Source organism: Mus caroli, chromosome 1 (assembly GCF_900094665.2).
Source record: "Mus caroli chromosome 1, CAROLI_EIJ_v1.1, whole genome shotgun sequence".
NCBI classification, from domain to species: domain Eukaryota; kingdom Metazoa; phylum Chordata; class Mammalia; order Rodentia; family Muridae; genus Mus; species Mus caroli.
Window position 1 is genome coordinate 159,721,848 of NC_034570.1, and position 16,811 is coordinate 159,738,658.

General features: G+C 44.7%; 1 pseudogene; it reads right to left on the minus strand.

Annotated features, from left to right (window-relative positions):
* Positions 1-2,736: 2,736 nt before the first annotated feature.
* Positions 2,737-5,873, minus strand: LOC110296389 (annotated as a pseudogene).
* Between the last annotated feature and the right edge of the window lie 10,938 nt (positions 5,874-16,811).

Sequence of the window (16,811 nt, forward strand, 5' to 3'; positions counted from 1 at the left end):
ACAAGAGCTGCAACCAGACAAAATATTACGCCAATAACGGTATGTAAAAAGAAGGGCTCTCTTTATTGGTAACATCTGGCATGTTTTGTCAGAACATTCTAACCATGTGGCCAGGCAAGTATTTACTCTGATAAATGAGAACCAACATAACTGTGGGTACACACAGGGGCTCCCCAGTCCCCACAAGAATCGTTCCAGCCTTCCATCCAGTAGCTTTCTTCAAGACTTTTTGTCTTATTTCTATAATTTCAACCACATGCCTTTCCAGGTTGGGAGCTGCCTACCTCCCAACAAAACCTTTTCTGTTTCTGAAAGAAAACCCAAGCTTGGACAGTGGGATCAGGAGTCTACTTCTCCTTTATAAGCATAGTTCTGCCTAATAGCAATGCCTATTGTACCTCAACCTCCAACCAAACTCCCTCAGACTTTGGGACTGAAACTGCCTCCTTCCATATCCTCTTCCTGGAGATTCTGCCACAGTCACAGATAAGTTTTAGAGAGTCTCTATTTTCTCTGCCACCACTGGCTGAAAATCATAGATTTATTTGTTTTCAAAGGATTCATTTTGATGATTAGCTGAAGGCTCCACTGTAGGGAGACAGGGTGAAAGCAGTGAAGTGTGTGTCTGCTGCTTTAAAACAGCATAGAGACAAAGGGGGAAAGAAACGACTACAATCAGGGTGCATTTTCAAGGAACAGTTCAGATACAATAGAAGAGTGAACTGGTTAATGAGTTAGAGAATATAAAATAATTATGAATATGAGATAATTTAAGGATGTAGACTGGAGGTTTTAATTCATGGAAAAATATAGAAATGGAGCCTAGGAAGTTAATTCAATGGATAAGAAGATCTGAGTTTGAATCCCCCAGCAGTCATATAAAAAGCCCAGCATGGCTTCAGGCGCCCATTACCCAGCACTAGGGAGTGAAGTCAGACAGATCCCTAGAGTTTGCTAGTCAGCTGGCCTAGCTGAAATGCTGAGTTTCTGATTCAGTGAGAAACTCTATCTTCAGACAAGTATGGCAAAGAACAATTGGGAAAGACATCTGACATCCTGCTCTGGCCTCTCCATGTATGCACACAGGCACATGCATTTGGATACTCCCATGTATGTACCATACACCACCACCACAACAACAGCAACAACAACAACACACACACACACACACACACACACCACATACTCAAATGAAAATGAGAAAAATGCCATTTATCAGACTGGAAGGGATAGAGGGGAAGCAAGTGGGAAGGGATAACAAGAGCTGAGGCCAGAGTCTGAGATGCCTCACAACACCGGAGATGGAATGGTGATGGCCAGGCAGCTGGACTGAGCAAAGCTCGGGTCACACTTAGAGTCAAGTGGTTTCTTGCACACGGACCATGAGGCTGGAAGCTGTTACTTAACAAGTGGAAAAGGACATCATAGAGAAGGCTTGAGCGATGTGCTGTGGATTACTCTAGAGTTTAAAGACATATGAGAGTGAACCAGCAAGGGTTGGGGGGTAGGGGGTGGCGCAGAACAATCTCCAGCAAAGCAGCCAGTACACCAGAAAACGAGGTGTGTGGCACTCAGAAAGCCAAACTGAACAAGGACAGTGACTGACCCTGTCAAATGCTGCCCTGAGAAGGACAGAGGAAGACTAGGAATGACATTGAACTTACACGGTATAGTTCTGAGTGTGTTTCACTGAGGCACTTAAGTAAAGAAGTGTACACAAAAGCCTGAAGGGAGTGTGGGTTGTACTGGAACCAGGGACAACAATTCTGAGGTTTGTATCATGGGCAACAGGAGACTCTGACTAGAGAAAGATGGCAGGTCAAGAGGACACCCTATCTCTTTTGGGTATGGGTAGAGTAGGCTAGAGAATGCTTGCATGTGAATGGATATAACTAATGAAGAGGGAAACTGGGGTGCTAGAGCAGAGAGAAGAGAGAACTGGTGGAGATGTTATGGCCCTACTCTTTCATTCACTAATCAGAATTGCTATATTCTTGGGAATTTTGCACAAACGTACAATGAAATATGATTACATCTGCCTCCTACTTCTGTCTTTCACTCTCCCCTTCTTCTTCTTGCTAAAATTTCTGTGTAGGGGTATAAAGAATGCTTACCCATTCTCCTCAAGTTCCAAAGACCAACTCAGACATGATTCCACCGAAGTTGGCTCTGAAGAGTCAACAAGTTCGTTCCTTATAGAGAGCATAGGCAAAGAAATTAGAAAATGTGGGCACTCCTTCCTCAACCAGCCATACCCAAGAAGCCGCACTCAGCATAGATAAGGGCTTCCCTGTAACTACCTAACTGGGTCTCTTACTCTTAACTTTCCATGTTTCTATATACTTTAGCAGTTCCAAAAGCCATGTGCAGAACTGCTAGGTGGTAGGGAGCAGATGGATACTAAGGAAAATACATTGTACCCTACTTAACTCTTCTATGGAAAAGATGTGGTGTAAACCATCAACAAGCCCATCTGGGATATATCTGGGATATATATGAGATATATATGGGATATATATGGGATGTGTGTGTGTGTGTGTGTGTGTGTGTGTGTGTGTGTGTTTGTCTCTTTTCAGTTTGTTGCATGAAGGAGTTACACTAGTCCAAGTTAAAAGTGGACCCCAAGTGATCACCTTATACAAGCTGTGAGGTTTTTAAACTTGTGATAAGGGACAGAAGGGAAATTCTACTCACTGCAAGGAAATCCTCACTTAAGCTTCAGAGAGCCACAAGCTCTTAAACCCCATGACCCTTCAGCTGATCGTCCTCAGCCAGTCCAGTCTCTATCAGGAGCTGGCATATGCTCTTGTGCTGGTCACCCTGTAGCTGAATTACTTCTCCATATTCTGGATGCTCAATTACAGTACCATTGCAGGCAAATTTCTTCTTAAACACCTTCAGGAGTTTCTTTTTATCGTAATCATCAGCGATCCCTTGGACAGCGGTAAGGGTCTTCCTGCCGTTTCTCGGTTGAATTCTTACATGGATATAATCCTCGGTGCCAGCAGGAAGTGGGTCACCACCTTTACTTGCATCAGCAACGGGGTCGGAAGAGTGGAGGTTCTGGAGAGCGGACCTACGATACGATGATTCCTTTACCTCGGTGGAAACGGCCTGCGGAAGGCGGCTGTGGGCGAAGGTGGGCAGGAGGGACTGAGCCACAGGAAGCAAGGGGGCTCAAGGGGGAGGCAGCTGAGTCCTCAAGCAGAGGCTCAGTGACTGGGGCTGGGATAATCATTTGCAAGAAGGCATAGCTGAATGCCCTAAGGAGACTCAGAGGACTGTCACTCATATCTCCCCGTTCCCTGGGTTTTTGTTGCTGTTGTTGTTGTTGTTGTTGTTGTTGTTGTTGTTTGTTGTTGTTGTTGTTGTTGTTTTGCTTTGAAAAGCCACTAAATCTGCTGCCCACATGTGCATGATATGGAGCCATCCCCTGGAACATGAGAATCCTGCCAGGGGCCACATCTTCCAAAAAAAAGAGTGATTCCCATTCTATTAACTGCCAACTCAAACTATCAACTTCCAATGGCTCCTCAGTAAGGGGTTAGCCTGGAGATCATCTACCAGATCTATGCTGGGATTTGGGGCTGGCTTAATATTCTGTAGGCCTTGTGACAGAAACCACAGCTGCTGTGAGCTCATGAGTATACCTCCCATGCCATGTCCACAAGACAGCATGTCACGCAGCACTCCTCTGTATCCTCTGGCTCTTAGATTCTTCCCACTTCCTCTCCCAAGATACTCTCTGAGCTTGCTGGGTGTAGAGTTTTGTTTTGTGGGGGTGGTATTGATATAGGTGTCCAGATTACGCCAGAGACTCTTATCCTCCACACTGGGACCACTTATGCATATCTCCATTGGCCACAGCAAACTGGAGCTTCTCTAAATGAGATTGAGAGTAACCTGGGCCCATGCATATTAACATAAATATTTAGAAGGCAATTTGATCATATGACCATTTAACAAAGTAGCAGTTCTTTTTTATATCCAAAAGTGCTTAAGTGAACATTTCTGGTGTTTGAAATTTAAAAAAAAAAATGTAGAAACAGAAATTTATAAAATATATCTCATTCTCCCAACCAAAATACTGTCTATTAGATGTGTCCCAAATATTATAAATGGAAACAATATGTGATAAACTTCATAAAAGAGACACCTTCGAATGCAGTAAGAGTTTTGTCTTAGGGTTTCTATTCCTGCACAAACATCATGACCAAGAAGCAGTTGGGGAGGAAAGGGTTTATTCAGCTTACACCTTCCACATTGCTGTTCATCACTGAAGGAAGTCAGGACTGGAACTCAAGCAGGTCAGGAAGCAGGAGCTGATGCAGAGGCCATGGAGGGATGTTCTTTACTGGCTTGCTTCCCCTGGCTTGCTCAGCCTGCTTTCTTATAGAACCCAGGACTACCAGCCCAGGGATGGCACCACCCACAATGGGCCCTCCCCTCTGGATCACTAATTGAGAAAATGCCTTACAGCTGTATCTCATGGAGGCACTTCCTCAACTGAAGCTCCTTTCTCTGTGATAACTCCAGCTTGTGTCAAACTGACACAAAACCAGCCAGTACAAATTTTAAGGGGAAGAAAAAAACAGAGCCAAGCCTAATACCTTAAAGGGAGCATATGTGTTATTATATGAGGATTTCCCAGAGGATGTCATGGTGTGACACGGGGGACATATGGCTGCCCTCCCTGACATTCGTATCACCTCATTACATGTGCCACTTCTTATTTGGTTTTTCTTTTACATTGATTTGGATCAAAAAATGACAGACTTATTCAAGAAAAACCTGAGATTAGCATTATTATGTGAGCCATCCATTATTCACTAGCCAAATCATAAAATCAAAGATTATATGTATATGTATATCTATATATCTATATCTACATATATATATTTGCCAAGGACAGAATCCAAATCCAAAAACAGGGATTAGTTTTGGCCACAGAACGTGGGGCAGAGGTACTTCCTGAACCCATGTTTTCATCAAATTGCAGCCTCAGCAAGAGACATGGCAGACCAGTTAGACCCAGCAAGAAAGAAAGAACATATAAGACACTACAATGATTCTCATCAGCCAGGTACCGATGGAAGAGACTTAGAGCAGGCAAGGGTGTGTGCTTGCCACTCCCTTAACATGTGTGACCTTGCCAAGTCACCCAAGCCATTCACCTTAGCTTGTACCTCCTCTCTGCCTCCACTCCACACAGATGCATCAGGCGCCTTGTCTCTGGTGACTATTTGGTCTGAGTCCCAAGGAGAACCCCCAATAAGTCAGAAGAAAGCCTTACCAATTTCAGATTACCATTTCTAGAACTGATGGTTCATTTAAAAATCATATGAACGTGTGGTCATTGCCTCGAGAGCATGGCTTCATCAGCTGAACTACAAAGAAGGTCCTGTGTGCAAATTGCCTTTAAGATGGAAAGCCGCTCTTACAGAACAAATAGAAATCCTTGGGCGTCGGTTACAATGCATAGATTAATCCTTCCTGTCTTGTTTCCTGAGTGTGTTTTCCTGTGTGAGAGGTGCCTGTATCTCAATGTTCTTCCTCACCCCACTGGGCATCACTTCCCTGCTTCTTGTCCAGGGATCCTTCAAAGTCTTAGCCAGCGCCAGCCTGTCCTGACCAGCTAGCACACTCCAAGTGAAGCTAATTGACTCCCTATTAGATAGTTGGTTTGGATTGTCAGCGGATGAAAGTTAGACTCACCATGGAAACATACTTCTGAATGGGTCGTTGACATATTTGGGTACCTCCAGAAACATTGACCTGCAGAGAGATCAACCATAGACATGGGCGATGCCAGCCCATGGGTTGCCCTACCTCTTGTTCTGTGACTGGAGTTGCAGCTTGACCAGCTGCCTCATGCTCCTGCCAGGATGATACCTGTTCCCCGGAACCGTAAATCAAAATAAGCCACTCCTTTCTTAAGTTGCTTTTGCCATAACCACAGGAACTATAACTGACAGTTACCTCTACCTGTAGAGGTACTGACATCTACCTCTAAAGCCCACTCCTCACTCTTCTCCCCTCCAACCCCCAGGACGTTGCATAGAGAAGTACACTGGCCTCTTCCTTTTAGCTCTGGGTCCCACCTCCCAGATGATCAACAGTAATCATAAATGGTTTCTGTTGTCCTCACTATTTAGACCTCCTGCAAGACAGGCAGAGCCAGCATTTCTATTTTACAAATAAGGAAACGAAGCTCACGTGTGGTTAAATTGCTCATAAAACATGCCCACTGATAGAAAGTGATAGGAGCCTGGCTGGGTCCCAGATCTCGTCTGTGTCCTGTGTGTTCTCTAGTACCCTGTGTTCCCCCTACAGAGCATTGCTGAGTGGACAGCTGTCTAAAGATATGGATACAATACTTCTCAAAATACCTCCCAAAGCCAGGTAGCTCATCCCTGTAGCCTCAGTATTTGGGAGGCTGAGGCAGGAGAATTCTCATGAACTTGGGGTAACATGTGCTACAAAGGGTCAGATCATCAAGAGCTACAGGCTCAAATCTTTTCTCAAAAAAAAAAAAGGGATCCTCCAGGTGTTAATTTCCTATAACTTCCCCCTTGTTATTTCTGCCAGTCTACTACTACAGAGTAATGCTTTTAGGTAAATGCAGCTTTCCCCTAGGCATTCAGTTTAAGCTCTAAATATCCTAGGATATGGTTGGCACCTCTGAGGACCCTGCAATAAATGTAACTAACTTAAACTCTGAAACCTAAAACACCTAGCTTATTCATATAAAGCCCTTTAATGTTGATGTGCGTATGTGCAGTTGCATTTAGTTGCACACACTTGCACATGTATGCATGCATGTACATTTGGAGGCCGTAAGACAGACTCAGCTGTCTTTTCTCAAGTGCTATCTACTTCTATTGTGTGTGGGGGCATAATCTCCCCCATAGGCATGGGAAATATTTGTCTGTCTTTCTCTCCCTGGCAATAGGCTGTCACAACTAAGCAATTATGCCCTGGCCATTTCAACCTGTGTTCTGGTGGACCAAAGTTAGGACATTGTGCTTTCTAGGCAATCACTTTGCCAGCTTTAGATATTATACAGACTAGATCTTGGTCTATATAAATGAGAGTGTTAGATACATCACAGAGTTACTGTAAAGAATTTTAAGAATATACATAAAATACTGGATACACACACACATAATCAATAAGTCACACAATTTTTAAAATATAAAGTTAAATGTGGTATGGGAGGCTGAGAATTCATATTAAATTGTTCTGCCATTCAATAAGTCTATAGGTAGAAGAATAGCTGCTCTGTTAATTAATTTTCATATTTATGAAACATTGTCATTATATTATCAACACTACCCTCACAAACAAACACAATAATGCATTAAAAGTTGTTCCCAGAGCAAGTAATAATAATAATAATAATAATAATAACCCAGCTAGATGATAGGCTCAGTTATCATCCTCACTTCTGCCATAGGATGAGCCCCAGGCGTTCCCCTGTCCAGTATCTCTTGTTCCTTCTAAACAGCAACATCATATGCTTGATGGGACGTCTTCCCGATAAAATGGACCAAGATAACAGGAAAAGGAGAGCACTGAAGATGGAAAGAGAGGGGGTGGGGTAGCATTCAAGAGGTCACAGAAACCAATTCTGTCGCTTCCACAATGTGGTACCCAGATGATACCCTCCCAATTAGGAGGCCCACTCCTGGAAAGGTGGCCATGCTCTCTGTCGTCCTTGAAACACTACACTAGCCCCCTATGCCTCGCCAAAAAGTATCCCTCCCTGCTCCTCAACACCCACATCCATCATGGACCAAGCCTCTTCCCACCATTTACTGACACTCATTTTCCTGTTCCCCATGTGTGCAAATGCAGTGTGGCCTCTCTGACAAGTGGAAAGAGAAGAGGAAGGTGCGGGTGCACCCTCGTGCCAAGTGCTAGAATGCCCAGTACTGTGTATCACTGCACATAATGACTTGAGAGGGAAAGAGACAGACAGACAGGAAGACAAGAGATCATCTCAGGCAGAGGCAGTAGAGAAGCAGCACCCATATACCACCCCCTCTCCCCGTTGCAACCTAAAAAAGGACAATCAGGTTTTCTTCATGTCCAGAGAGCAGAGGTCAGCTCCAGAACGAGGGAGGTCACTGTCGAAAATGGGCTTCAGGACCCAATTATGTCCCTCATGACATTGGTTTGCAGTGCAGAACCAATTTGAAAATGTGGCACGATCAGCAGTTTCGCCCCAGGAGAGTCCAGGACCACTGGAAAGGGGTGTCATAAATCAAGCCTCAGTTGCCCTGAGTGGGAGCCCCGGGCTGGACTAGGCCAGGCAGCTGTGAGGCAGGATTGAGATGCATTGGCTGAGCTGTGACGGTGACCCCCAGACTGAAATAATTGGGGTTGGGGGAGGTGCACCATGGGTCAGACTAAAGGGTGGTGGAAGAATATAAGGGATGGGGACTGGGATGAAGAGCTTTCAAAAGGCCTGCCTAGACAATGACAGGCTCTGGTCAGAGGAATTATCTGCCGCGTTCAGAAGTACTGCATTCACTTTTAAAGGACACACATACGCACAGGCCACACGAATACACATGCACAAAAGGGAGAAAACCCCTCCTGAGAGAAAACAAAGTACTACTACTATACAGCAAAAACAGTAGATCCCGGAGGGAAAGGCGAGTGAAACTTAGGAACTTCATTCCAAAGTAAACAGTGCCCTCTAGAGGCACGAGGCTCACGTGCAGGTGAAGTCAAACAAAAGAAGTTTCGGCGGAAGTGACCCTCAGGCTTTAGATGGCCTGGAAGGAGAACGATCCCATGCATTTCCTCTTCAGACTGAGTATCCATCATGCTTTTCCCAAGGCAGGTTTACTCCAGTGACTGTGAGGATGCCTTTAGCTGAACACACTTGCCAATGGACTGCTGTGTCATGGGCAGTTTCATTTATAAAATTGTGTGTGTGTGTGTGTGTGTGTGTGTGTGTGTGTGTGTGTATGCAGAGAGAGACATCAGGATACTTTGTAGCATAAATATTTTTTGGAGCCTATATTATGACATATTCTGTCAATTTCCTCAATAAATCTAAATTCAAAACTGATCTCACAAGTGCCAGGCCAAAGGATAAAAGGATAAAAGGAGACCATTAAAGGCAGAGTTCAGTGAGTTCCCACCATGAATCTCTCCAGAAGCAGAGTCCACTCTGGTCTCCCTTTCCAGGCTTCTAGTTAAATGTTTGCTACACACCTCAGCCACTTCCTTACCAATGCCTCCCTTTTCCACAGCTGAGCCTATTGGGGAAAAGAAATCCTAGCTTCAAATAACCAGATGCGACCTCAAACTGAAACCCACTGGCATCAGGCCACATGCACAGTGATCTGAGCTTCCATTGTGTTGTTACATCATGGCTGACAGTGGCCGCCTCATTTGGCTGGTGGAAGGAGCCATCAACGTAGTCTTGGGAGATAACCAAGTTGGTGTCCAACAACAAAAAAAAAAGCATTACCTCTTCCTTCCCTTCGATAGAGAAATAGCAGAGACTCCAGCCACTAATCTCTTCCTCCTGGGTCCACACTGCATCCCAAACACCACCAGACAGGTACCCAAGTCATTGTCACCCGGCCGTCCATCCCTACCACCACCATCAGCATCTGGTGAAAACAAACTTCTCAGGCATTTAATGTCCCTTTCAGTCCACGTTCTATTGCACCTTCTATCTCACTGCCTTCTGGAACATTCTAAGACAGACCATCTGCTTGCCTCTCCAAGCATACTCCTTATCCCTCCACTGGAGGGCCGGGGAGGGACAACCTCACCCATTTCTACTCCCCTCTGCAAAATTCAAAGTCTACCATCTCTCTCAGCCAGACTCCAGACTCATCTTTGTTGAGGTCTCTCCAACTATTCCCAGCCTTTGATATCTTGACCAGTTTGGACTCTGGAGAATTGAATCAACTTATTCCTACAGTGTTGGGATTGAGCCCAGGGCACCCAGGAGCACACATGCTGAGAAAGTCCCTTCTACCGCTGCCCAGCCCCTTTTCATGCCTTATTAATTTAAAATTTAAAACTATATAAAGAATGATGCACATCTCTAAGTATGGGCATGGAGAGATGACTGCTTCATTGGTGACTTGAGGGAATAAATATAATGTGTATTTTGAGCCACTTTTGTTTTAAAAAATACACACACACACACACACACACACACACACACACACGTGTGTACACATCTATAAACACACAGTTACAATGGGCAGGGATGGTCAGGAGTTTCTACTTTTTAAACATTCTATGATTTTGGGATTTTTTAAACTTTTTTTCATTCTGTCTGTATATACTTTTTGATTTTAGAAGAACAACATTTTTCAAATAAATCAACAAACATTCACTTGCCAAGTGTTCATCTAATTGCTAGGGGGGCTCTAGGGTGGTCTTGGCTTTCTACAGAATTAATACCTGGGAGAAAAATTCAACAGAAGACTGAGACAGGAATATGCAAAGAGCTATGAACTTAGTCAAATCCAGGGGAACTCGTAGACATAAGATGTCAGCTTTGATGGAGGCTGAGCAAAAGAAAAATTTTTTACTGGAGGACCAGGCAAATGAAAACCACACTAGAGTCTTACTGAGTGCATGCCCACTGAGTGGAAAAGAAAGCCCTGGGCACTCTTGATGGAGGGAAAACACTTACGATAGCAAAGGTGTTGGCTTATCTAGGGAGGAGCAAGCAAGTCTGCATGTGTAAACAAGAACATGTAGGAAAAGGAGAAAAAGACGATGTTAGAGCAGTGGTTCTCAACCTTCCCAATGCTGTGCCCCTTTAATACAATTTCGTTGCTACTTCATAACTGTAATTTTGTTACCATTATGAATCCTAATGTAAATATCTGTTTTCCAATGGTCTTAGGTGACCCCCATGACCCTTTAAAGGGGTCATATCCCACAGGTTGAGAACCACTGCTCTGGAGTCTGGGAGTTGAGAGGATACAATTCGGGGGAAAGGCACAGAGCCTTAGCATGAAAATTGCTGGGACCAGAGATCAGTGCCTTCCTGAGTCATTTCTCTACATTATTTTTGAGAGAAGATCTCTCAGTGAACCCAAAACCCATCATTTCTCTTAGACTGGCAGGCTAACTACTAGCTCCCAGGATCCAATTGTCTCTACCCACCAGGGCCGGTGGTACAGGCTGCTTTATACAACCATGGATCATAGCTCCAGGGGCTCAGGCTTGCACACAACAACGTCCCCCAGTTAGCTATCTCTCCAACCCAGAAATGGACTCTTTACACAACAGCAAACAACAGACAGTGTGAAGTAGGTATGTGTCTGTGATATCATCATTTATTTCCTGGTATCACTGTTGAATTATTTCATGATATGTATGACGATTTTAATGTATCTATTGTATATGTCATAGTCTCCAAGTGAGCAACAGAGGGAGTTAGAAACTTGCACCCATTCAGAGCACTGGCATAGACCTGAGCACATTTTTTATGAATGAAATCAAAAACTGTGTTGATCTGCGATATTAAGTGTTGTCCGCAGCCTGGGCACAGGAACACAACATTTATTTCTTAAGCTGTTCTCTGAGTGATCAGTGGAGGAGGAGGCGCCAGGGCATCTTGCCTTCTGCTTCTTGCCAGCTCCAGTTCCCACTGGGATCCCCTCCGCTCCCGGAAGACCTCACCTCACAGCAGCAGCTTTTGTGAACCTGCTGGAGAGATGGCGGCTTGGCCCAGGGAGCATCCACATGGTGTCTGATGATAACACCTCGAGCAGGAAAAAAAGAAAAACGGTTTTCCACTGATGGCAGTGTGTACAAGCCGGCTGAGCTGCTTGGCACAACCCCTGCAGCTGTGTATTCATGATGCTATGTGTAAGCCAAAAAAAAAGGGGGGGGGGTAGGGGTTTGAACGATATAATCAATACAGGCTGAAATTTGGTTGACCCACTCAAGTACTTGCCTCTCCCTGCCTAGCTGCTCTGTGAGAAGCGGGGAGCTGAGCTGTAGACATAAACCTCCCCCTCAAAAAAGTTTAAACCCCCACTGTGCAGAAAAACAGGAACAGATTCTGCCACATGCGGTGCCACTTGGCTGCGTTTCCGACGCGTTCAGGATGATTTCTGTGGCAAACCTTCCCAGTGGGTGGAAGGGAACCAGACGCCCTACCCCCACTCTTGGGAACCAGTGATGATGGGGCAAGTAAGCTCCTCCGGGGTGGAGAGTGGATCTACTTCACAGCCTTGGATTTATTTGAAAACTGGAAATCACGGTGCTGATGTAACCAGGGGAACGCATCCCGGTGTCCCAGGGGCTGGCCTCTCATCCATGAGTCTACACATCCAACTGTAAGCAGACCTGTACGCACTCTTTCCTATCTTTCATGGACCAGGTGGCTTTGGAAATTGACATCCTCACAAATGAAGGTCCAAGAAGAAAGCTAGGGTCTGATTTGTTGTCTTTGTGTGCCATGGTTAAGGCACCATGAGATCAATAATCAAAATTAAACCTAAAGTTGGCAAAAAAAAATTATGACCATCTGGCAACATTTGGGTACTTTGCCTTAAAATTTGGAATGAGGCTGAGTTAAATTAAGATGGTTCAAAGGACTGGTCAGATGGCCCAATGAGTAAGAGGGCTTGCAATGCAAACCTGAAGACCTGAGTTTTGAACCCAAGTAAAAGGCAAGGTATGGTCATTGTCTAGGACCACAAGATCTTACAGAGGATGGCTGGGATTTGGTGGCCAGCCAATCTAGCCAATAAAATAGAGAAAATACCCCACACCATCCTCTGGCCTCTGAATGTACATTCACAGGCGTTAGCACCCGCGCACACACAGGTCCATACAGCTGACTCAACAGCTGGGCAGCCTTCTCTTCAAACACGCTATTATACTGTTTCTTTACTTAGTCTGAAGCTCTCCAGAAAATTCAATAGTTCAAACTGGCAAGGAGTTTGGAGGTGACTTAAAGGAGCTGGTCATTGGCGGATGGGGAGAGGGTTTTTGATACCCAGAGTGGGGCTCCCCATCTCTTGACGGGTTACTAGGAGGGGAGGAAGGGCTAATATTGGGTTGCAAAAAGAATAACCAAGAAATTTAATTAAAATAAAAAAGTGTGGGACTTGGAGAAAGTTACCTTGCTGGCAAGTGGAAGCACGAAGACACATTTCTGAACCTGGCACTTCCCATAACAGTAACCGCACCTCCTCCATTTTCTCATTGTTTGCCGCCTTTGTAAATCTGCTGCCTTTCGTTGCCCCTTAACACAATTATCAAATGGTGCAGTTTTATCATGGATGTTCTCGCTGGTTCCAAAATTTCCCTACAAATATCCAAACTGTTCTTCTTATATTATATCAAAGTTTATTTTAAAAAAAATAGATCATTGATTACATATAGACTCCTAAGAGGCCAATCACCCAGCACATTAGGAATCCAGGAAGTTAGCAATATTTAGCAGAAAAGAAAAAAGGAGGCAGGGGCTTGGTGGGGAACATGGGTCCCCAAAGCCTCCAGTTCCACCAAGTTTCACTTAGGAGTAAATTGTAAAGCAAACAAATCCTCATCTTGTTCCAACTGAGGAGCTAAGCGAGCAAAATTTACATGGAGGAAAAGAGAAAAGGGGGTCAGCCAGCAGGAGCCCCTTTCTCTGCCCTGAATCCCAGTCAAAGTGTTTGGTTTTTCAGTCTCTGCACAAACTGGAGCCTGACGCCCAGCAGGAGTGTTTGGTGTGGCGTGGAACTCATCCCTCCGGGTCCTAGGAAGTTTGACGTGACTGGGTGGGAAACGTTAAGCAGCGGGGCAAGTGGGCTACAGGGATTTGCCAGAGTCTTCTGAAGTCCTTGCTGAGCTCGCAGTCTTTAAGTAAGCAAGGGAAAGAAAGCACCATAGCCAATGTAAGCTCTGAACTTTTGGTTGATAAATGGGGTTCGTTTACTTAGCACGGTGGCCCGTGAAGATGAGAACTCTCTCCAAAATGATCCCTAACAGCAACAAAGTGAGAGGGAAAAAAAATTCACTCTATCCATTCACTCTTCCCAACTTGGTCTTGGATGACATCAGCAACCTTGAAAGGGAAAGAGTGGCCTTCAAGGTGACCGTGTGTGCTCTCTGAGAGTGAGAAATTCAGGTTAAAAATAACATCAACTGCAACTGGGTCTCCACAACGAAGGCAATCGTTCATGTAGTCACTCAGTGAAAATGCTTGAGTATCTGCTACATGTTGAGCCATCACTGGGGATGTGCTGTTGAACAACCTAGAAGTGCTTGTTAGAAAATAAATATAAAGAAATAAATGTATGGCATGTAAGTCTGAGAAGGCTGGACCAACAGACCCCAAACTTTCAGCGACCCAACAAGAATATGCCAACTCCACTTCTCATGAGTCCAATCTCCTGCACCCACAGCTACACTCTCTAGCTGACCTTCAGATCATTACAGAGGATTAAGGGAGGGCTGGAGGAGGATGGTATTAAGAATCGGGCCCTAAATGTATTGAGTAGCTTCTGTTTCATCCCACCAAGCAAACAGCAAGCACCTCTCAGCCGAGAGAGAGAGAGAGAGAGAGAGAGAGAGAGAGAGAGAGAGAGAGAGAGTCAGTGCACACTGATTATGGAAACTGGAGCAACAGAAATGTTAAAACTTGGGCTTCTCAAAGGGAAAAAAAAAACTATGGCGTGATTATCTTCTAGCATCCTCCCTTTCCTAGCAATATCGAGGGAGAGACCTTGAGCAACCTTCTTCCTCGTCCACACATTCTCTGAGTGACAGGGCTACTGAGCAGACCCCCAATAAACATATGCCTTCTGCCAGGTTATTCTCATCGGGGCACTCTTTTCTTATGGGTTAGATTGGGGTGTCTCTCTGTACCTAGGAATCTCCCTCCAGTTACCCACTGGATCTACAGGTTACTTGCAGGTTTTTGCATACAGCACACATTGGCCGCCCTGAACTAGGTGCCGTTCGACACTGGGAATAGAGAGCAGAGGACTCAGTCTCCCCTCCTACACCTCAACAGACTCATCTCTGACGTCTGTTCACACTCTTCCCCCAGCCTACAATGGTCTTCTTTATTCTCTCCCTCTCTGTTCTCGAGTCCTACATTAAACTTCTGAACGCTCACGCCTACTTACTCATGGTTGATCAATTAATTTATAGGGATTTTTTTTTCTAAAAGACAGTTTGATTTCTTCCTTTACCAGAAAGACGTAAACTCCTTGAAGAAACTGGAATAGATCAGGACTCCTGTCTCCAGTCCCACACTGCCCTCACTGGAATTTTGTGTGAGAAATCAGCTCTCCTGGGTCACCGAGGAACACTAAGTCTCCCTCTTCCATCGTGTGACTCTGAAGGATCCATTACTGTCCCTGAAACCAAGAGGCCCCAGAGTATCCGAATGTCAAGAGTGGAACAAAACAGAAGCACTAATCTGGGGTGGAGGTTGGTATGACAAATTGCCACCGCTGAGCTTTGAAATGTCTGAACCTAATTCAGACCCTGGCTTTAGTTTGCTAGTTGGGTGTTCATGGGTAACTGTTACTTTTTTCCCTTAGTTCTGGTTGTCCATTTGAAGAAGACAGTGGTGGCATTTGCTGTTCAGTGGTGTTGTGAAGGTTAGAGGACATCTACATGAAGTTTCCAATACTTTCCTACATAAAGACAAAAGCAATGGGGTTGCTCTTCACTTCCCTGCCTGCCCAGTCTCATGATTGTGTAGCTCCTGCTTGCTTCTTCTTGTGTGTGTCTCTCTCTCTACTCCTGAGACAAATGAGAATTCTAAATATCCATTGAGTCCCCCACGGAGACTCCTCTAGTGTAGTGATTAGCTTCGGCCCTATGAAGTCTTCCTCTTGGACAGTTTTCTCTTGTCACAAAGGTCACTGGTTTTTCAGTGGCTATTTGGAGGCTCAAACTAAGATCCCCATCCAATCCTGTTTGGCTCCCATGTCAGATGACATGGTCCAAAGCTCAGGGAAGAGCAGCCATACTGCTAGAAAGTCCTGAGTTATGGATATACAACTAATATTCACAAGAACAATCAATGAGCCCACTAGCATTGTTGGATCACCAGGAGAAAAATAACTATAACTAACAGAGTGGTGCCTCTCAAACATTAATTGATAGGTTCACAGGTCACCTGTGCGACCTAGGAAAACTGTATATTCTAATCCACTTGTCATGGGGTGGGATGGATTTTCTAACAAGCTCCTAGGAGATACTTGAGCAGCCACTCTCTGAGAGGCAGGACAGAATACACAGTCCTTGACTTTTCCCCACATCCTACCCTGGGATCTACTTATGTGCTAGTGGCCCTCAGGGACAATGTACTGATGATTCTGACTCTTTAGGAAGACTGAGAAATACAGAAATTTGAGCATCAAATAGCAGACACAGAAAATGTCACATGTCTCACATTGATACTTTCCTGAGTGATGACCACGTCCTCCTCTTTGCAACTGTGAGTGCTTTAAAGGCCGCTGTATCATCTCAATGATATCACTTGTTCATTATCTTTCAAAGTGCTTGTTCTGTATCCAGTAGATTCTCAGCAAATATTTATCAAGCAGAAATGAATCCCTCCTTGGTACACACTAAAATGCCTCATGCACACAGCAGGCACTCAATAAAAGCTTGTTGAGTGAATTAATAAAGCTGGAAAGATGTAATGACCATGGTGCTGGGTGAAGGAAAATATTATTTCTCATCAAAATCATCTGAGCAAGATCACCTCGTAGAACTCAATGGGCACTGAGGGAGACAGCGTTGATGTTAGAAAAAGTCCTTGGAAACCAGTAGGCCACAGCTGACAACCCAAATTGGTT